The 7137-nt window shown below is 44.2% G+C and overlaps 1 pseudogene across 1 annotated transcript; it reads right to left on the bottom strand.

The window, feature by feature from the left end:
* Window positions 1-299: 299 nt before the first annotated feature.
* LOC311118630 (2-hydroxyacyl-CoA lyase 1-like) lies at window positions 300-5439 on the bottom strand (annotated as a pseudogene). The gene is made up of 10 exons: window positions 5389-5439; window positions 4886-4984; window positions 4592-4665; window positions 4360-4432; window positions 4094-4171; window positions 3823-3917; window positions 3411-3523; window positions 2669-2804; window positions 2216-2321; window positions 300-425 (listed from the first exon to the last, which is right to left on the bottom strand). The product of its transcript is annotated as a 2-hydroxyacyl-CoA lyase 1-like (transcript).
* Window positions 5440-7137: the final 1698 nt, after the last annotated feature.

Here is a 7137-nt window from a genome sequence, read left to right as displayed (position 1 = left end):
TGCTTCCACAGTCAGCGCACTCATGCTGACGTTTGTGGAACTGTTTACGGGGCCCTCTACATTTAACATGTTTAAGTCATTTAGCAGACGCTCTTATCCAGAGCGACTTACAGTTAGTGCATACGTAACTTTTTTTTTTCATACCCCCCGTGGGAATCGAACCCACAACCCTGGCGTTGCAAACACCATGCTCTACGAACTGAGCCGGCCATTCCCTCCACTACCCTAGGCGACGCTGGTCCAATTGTGCGCCGCCCCATGGGTCTCCCGGTCGCGGCCGGCTACGACAGAGCCTGGATTCAAACCAGGATCTCCAGTCCCCCAGGACTGTGTTGTGTTACCTGCTTGACAATAGTATTGATGTCCCCCAGGAGAGCAGCAGCAGGTTGCACGTTGTTCCCCATCTCCTCAGCACACAGATCAACCTTGACATTGACCTTGACATAAATAACGTATGTGGAACGTTACTACAACATACCAGCAACGACACGACAGGAAGAGCGCCGTGCGTGACACATGTAACAGCAGCTGGAGGAGTGGCCAAACCTCAAGCTAAACACAACAGAAATAACCAGGCACCACCACATAATGCTAAGGCTGACACACACACGTTCCCTTTTATAAACCGGGTGACTCGAGCCCTGAATGCTGATTGGCTGAAAGCTGTGGTATATCTGACCGTATAACATGGGTCACGTTGAGGGAGGAGGTCAGAGACCTGGCCGTGTTGTGCCAGGATAACAACCTCTCCCTCAACGTGACCAAGACAAATGAGATGATTGTGGACTACAGGAAAAAAAAGAGGACTGAGCACGCCCCCATTCTCATCGACGGGGCTGTAGTGGAACAGGTTGAGAGCTTCAAGTTCCTTGGTGTCCACATCACCAACGAACTATCATGGTCCAAACACACCAAGACAGTCGTGAAGAGGGCACGACAAAGCCTATTCCCCCTCAGGAGATTGAAAAGATTTGGCATGGGTCCTCAGATCCTCAAAAAATTATACAGCTGCACCATCGAGAGCATCCTGACTGGTTGCATCACCGCCTGGTATGGCAACTGCTTGGCCTCTGACCGCAAGGCACTACAGAGGGTAGTGTGTACGGCCCAGTACATCACTGGGGCCAAGTTTCCTGCCATCCAGGACCTCTTTACCAGGCGGTGTCAGAGGAAGGCCCTCAAAATTGTCAAAGACTCCAGCCACCCTAGTCATAGACTGTTCTCTCTGCTACCGCACGGCAAGCGGTACCGGAGTGCCAAGTCTAGGTCCAAAAGACTTCTCAACAGCTTCTACCCCCAAGCCTTAAGACTCCTGAACAGCTAATCATGGCTACCCGGACTATTTGCACTGCCCCCCCACCCCATCCTTTTACGCTGCTGCTACTCTGTTAATTATTTATGCATAGTCACTTTAACTCTACCCACATGTACATATTACTTCAACTACCTCAACTAGCCGGTGCCCCCGCACATTGACTCTGCACCGGTACCCCCCTGTATATATAGCCTCCCTACTGTTATTTTATTTTACTTCTGCTCTTTTTTTCTCAACACTTTTTTTGTTGTTGTTTTATTTTTACTTTTTTGTTTAAAATAAATGCACTGTTGGTTAAGGGCTGTAAGTAAGCATTTCACTGTAATGTCTGCACCTGTTGTATTACGGCGCATGTGGCCAATAAAATTTGATTTGATTTGATTTGAAATTTATTTTGACTGTTCGAATTACGTTGGTAACCAGTTTATAATAGCAATAAGGCACCTCTGGGGTTTGTGGTATAGGGCCAATATACCACGGCTAAGGGCTGTATCGTCGAGGCACTCTGCGTTGCATCGTGCTTAAGAACAGCCCCTAGACGTGGTATATTGGCCATATACCACACCCCCTCGGGCCTTATTGCTTAAATATAGATGTACTGTACAGCACTAAGACAGCCATGACATTATTTGGAGAGACCACAAAGACTTATAGAGAAGCTATATAATTGATAGACTAAATCCAATAGACTGAGTCAAATACCTTTATACCTGGTTACAATGAAATGTAGTTCACTATGAAATGACCTGTGACTAGGGTTGCAAAATTACAGTTACTTTCCCCAAATTCCCAGAAATCCCTGTTGGAAGATTCCAGAAATCAGAACGGAATAAGCAGAAAATCTGGAATCCGAAAAAAAGAAGGAAAAAAAAGAAACCCTACTGGTGACCTTTGACCTAGCTGGATGACCTTTACTTGGGTGTCAAACCTGGGGGGAAGGCCAAAGTGCAGGATCCAGTTGAGTCTGGCACCAAGTAGGACCACAACATCAGACTGGAGCAGAGCTCTGCAGTCCCCACCAAGACCATAGAACCAGGAGGATAGGAAGAGGAGGAGGAGGAGGAAGAGAGGAGGAGGAGGATAGGAAGAGAGGAGGAGGAGGATAGGAAGAGAGGAGGAGGAGAGCAGGGACAAAACAAAATGTAATGAAAAGAGGCTAGTTATAGGAGTAGTGTAGTTGTTTGATTGACACCAGTTTACATTGACATGACCTGGCCAGGAGAGACTAGTTATAGATAGGGATTTCAGGAGTTTCGTGGTCCGTTCAAATGGTCAGGGAAATTCTTGGTCCTACTTATACAGTCAATGGTCTGTACATGAATATGATGCCAGCTGAGAGAAGGAGAGGCTGACCTGGAGCGGGCAGCAGCAACACAGTTGGGGTGATCGTCAGGCAGCACCCCTTTACCCATGGGGGTGGGCAGGAAGGGCAGGTCACACCCCTCCACCAGCTCCTTCAGAGCCCCCTCTGCTCTTCAATGGGCTGCACCTGCAGAGGGACACAGACAGAGGGCACTGCCACACGGATTTCAACAGACTGGTCTTCACAACTGGGATGCATTCAGCTGAGCAAAACGTTGTGCAACGTTCAGATAGAAATATAGCATGTAGAACGAACGTGCCTCTCAGACAGGTAGAATGAGAAATCATGTCAACAACATTTGTCGACTGAACGTGGCCCAGTTTTCAACTGAACCGTGGTACAGTGCTATATGTGTTACAGTGCGTCTCAGCTGGCTATTGATCTCTCTTGGACAGACGCACGTAACATAACTGGAAGTAGCGTCTGTCAACAGAATGGGATGTGACAACTTTGTTCCGGTACGCTGATTTTTCACCACTAATCATTTGGACAAATCCCGATTTCGCAGGTGCTCGCATCTTTTCAATTTCAGAACGGGAGGGGACATTTGGCCCATAAACTTGCCGGAAACTTGCAGAGAGTTTCCGTTTAGGGGGGTGGAGAGTTCGCAAGTGGCGTTAGTATCTTTCTCTTAACATCTCCCCAGACCTTATCCAAGTATCTGACGCAATTATGCAAGATTTTAGTTCTGTTTCCCCCAGATTATCTGGCTATTAAAAAAGCAATGCCTACCTTTGCCAATGATGAGTAAAGTCCATTTGGCTCCTTTCAGGACCGCCAGTGCTTCTGTGATCACCATATGGTCAGCCATACTCACAGGAGGAGGTGGACTACAGGGCACCTCTCTGACAAAGGAAATAATAAATAATAGGTCAAACATTAAACATGTTACCTAGCAACTTTATTGCATATGTAAATAAACCATGAAGGTCTATCGAGGCTTATTGCTATTCTCTGATGAGAATATTTTGATATAGTGCTATATTTTCTAAGTAATTTAATTTCTGGTTCACTTCAGACGTTAAAAGGTATAACAAGATAAAATAAAAATGACTACGGTGATGTGAATTCAGAGGTATACATATTCAACAGTAACACATTAGTATACATTTTAAATGGATGAAAGACAGTGATGGCCACTAACCTGGCTCTGCTCCTGTCCAATTTAGCATTGACCATGTCCCCAGATATGTCTACGTATACAGCACCTGGACGTCCATACATGCTAGTGCGTGCTGCCTTAGACATACCAAACACCCTTAAATTCAGATCAATTAAGGCTGTGCTGTGCTCTTATGAAGCAGTTAAGGTACCTTGCTAAGCTGGAAAATTAGAGGTCAGAAAAAAGACAATTGCAGGTGATACCAAATGATATGAAGAGGACTACACAGAGGGAGTCAGAGTAGACTGTATACCTTCTCTACCACTGAGGAGATCATATCCAGACTGCTAGACCTAGCAGAGAACTTACTGTACAATCTGCATGCCTCCACCTGACAGAGAAAGAGGACCACAAATAACAAATTATTTCCTCTTTCAGCAATTAAACTGCTAGGGCCAGTTTCCCAGACAGAGATTCTCTATTGAGTTTGCTTTTTAGGCCATGACTAGGCTTAATCTGTGTCCTGGGAAACAACCCCCTAATGTTCAAAAGTCATAAATATCATGGTTCAATCGGTACCTGTGGAAACTCTTGAAACGCCCCAGTGGTCTCTTGGTTTTGATCGGAGGAGCCTCCAATAACAATCACAGGCCTACAGAGAGAGAGGTATCACACAATGACATCAACTGACAATCTGAGATAGTTTGGAGTCCTCAGATCATTTTTTGCAGTGTGCGGATAGCATCCCTTCTTTTGAAAGGACCACTGAACATGAGTAGTAGGGTCTTCTGTTTGTGGAGTTCTAGCATACCAGCAGTTCATGTTAGCGTTGGCCATTCCACCAAGTGCATGGATGAGTCCCGGTCCAGACACAACCAGACACGCACCTGGACTGGAGAGGAACAGACAGACAGAGGGACAGACAGGAAGACAGGCAGACAGACACATAAAGGGTCAGACAGACAGGCAGACATAATTAGCAATGCAAAAAAGCTATGAAACTGACCCTCACACACTACACGCTCCTGTAGTCTATGTACGGGTAGTTAATATCACATGATTTGGGGAGAGCTGGTTTAGTAATAAAAAGGTGGCTTATGGCTTGTTCATTGCGCATTCCCACATACTTGATTCCTGAGGCTTGAGCTGCCTTAGCTACTTCAATGACTGGAACACCAACTATTCCAAACATATATTCTACATTCTGTAGAGAGTTACATGTAGATACAGTATATTTACCTTTTTTAAAACATTTTTAGTCATTTAGCAGACGCTCTTATCCAGAGCGATTTACAGTTAGTGAGTGCATACATTTTCATACTGAATTGTATATGAATTGTTACAATGTAGTTTAGATTTTCTTTGCATTGACACACACATTGGCATGCATCAACAAGGGTGTTAACATATACTATTCCACATAAACATCTAAATGTTTTTCTACAACAATATTAATAGTTAGCTATACCAGTGCAATGACCTATGGCACACTTTCACAACTCATAGTGTTACATTCTCACTGCCAAGGACATGATCAGCGACTAATATATTATTAGCAACACGGTTACACAGTATAACACTGTTTTATATATATTGCACACACTTCACCTGAGCTTTTAGTGCCTCTGCAATGAGCTGAGCCCCAGTCACATCTTCCATTATTATTGTCGAGAAATCTGTTCAAAGTGCAAACGCGGTTAGCAATGATTTCTTGGACTTGTTGTTCAGTAGCTTATAAATCGTGTTTAGATCTCTTGCAAATCATTAGTTTTGTCTGCTTTCCAGCATGCATTACATGAGTAGCTTTTTCTTCTTCAGTGGGGTTTATAGGCAGTTGGCATCCAACGTTATGGTGCATTACTGCCCCCTATTGTACAGAAGTGTGGACATGAGCCGTGCAATAGCAGTCATGAATATTTAATAAACTAGTAGCATTTTTCTTTTTTTATTGCAAGAAATACATAATAAGCCCTCATTATGTGTTTATAACTGCACTTTACTTAACACTTAACTCAGTTAAGTCATTATGAGTGTATGACAGTATGAAAAAAAAAATGTATGCACTCACTAACTGTAAGTCGCTCTGGATAAGAGCTTCTGCTAAATGACTAAAATGTAAAATGTAAATGACTTGAGTGTATGCATTATAGATATAGGCTTCATAGAAAGTGTTACAAATGTTCTCCTGTCATCTTATAGGAGATCCATTCATGGATTTAGTTATGGCTTGAGAATGTGACTGGTCTACGGAGTTCTCCTTTATGTCTGTCTTTATATGTGACAACAACTTTTCTGTATTATGTGTATTTCCACAATCAATAATCATAAACGGTACTTCACTATGAATACTTTTGACTATGTGGTTTGAAGTACTTTACCGTTATCTTGCACATACATGAAGACTACTATAGACAGAAATCAATGCAGTAATGTTTTATTAAATAAAGGCTCTGATTAAAATATCATATTAATAAAATCAGGCATTTGGCTAATTCTTCTTCCCAGAAGCTCCTGTGAATGGTTTGGAGATGGCTCTGGAGAGAGCGTGTAACACCCTGACTATGAGTGGGCGTTTACGGGACTGGGACTCCTGGGGAGCAGGGGCCGGTGTGGTTGTCAGGTCCTCCTTGGGTGGGGAAGTGGATGGAACCTCTGGAACCTCACACTCAGCATCTGTCATGAGAACATTTCATAATCAGAAAATGAATGTGTGTGTTTGTGTCTGTCCGTCTGTCCGTCTGCCTGTCCGTCTGTCTGCCTGTCTGCCTGTCTGTCCGTCTGCCTGTCTGTCCGTCTGTATGCCTGTCTGCCTGTCTGTCTGTCTGTCCGTCAGTCTGTCTGTCCGTCTGTCTGTCTGCCTGTTTGCCTGTCTTTTTGTCTGCCTGTATGTCTGTCTGCCCGTCCGTCTGCCTGTCAGTCTGCCTGTCTGTCTGCATGTCTGTCCGTCGGTCTGCCTGTATCTGTTGTCACTGTTTTAACAAGCTTGTCATAGGGTGATACATCAATATGACATTATCGATGCTTATCACTTACCCTGTGAAATATGAGTCTCTCTGAGATGTTTGGTAGGCAGCGCATCCTGTTCAGGGTGTCTCTTCGGTTCCCCTTTTGTCTTGAACAGCTGTTGACAAAACACATCAGGACAACTGAGCCTGTGTAAAATACAGAGTGTGCATCCTAAAAGGCACCCTATTCGCTACGTAAGGCACTACTTTTGACAAGGGCCCAGAGAGCTCTGGTAAAAAGCCGTGCACTATATAGGGAATAGGGTGCCATTTGGGACTCTCCCATGTGTATTAGGATTGCATTACAGCGTCCTCACTCAACCTCCTAAAGACAATGACAACAGTTTTGTTC

Source organism: Coregonus lavaretus (assembly GCF_964263955.1).
Source record: "Coregonus lavaretus genome assembly, contig: HAP1_SCAFFOLD_305, whole genome shotgun sequence".
NCBI lineage: Eukaryota > Metazoa > Chordata > Actinopteri > Salmoniformes > Salmonidae > Coregonus > Coregonus lavaretus.
Note: the sequence above shows the minus strand (reverse complement) of the source record. Positions and strands in the feature narration are given on the sequence as shown.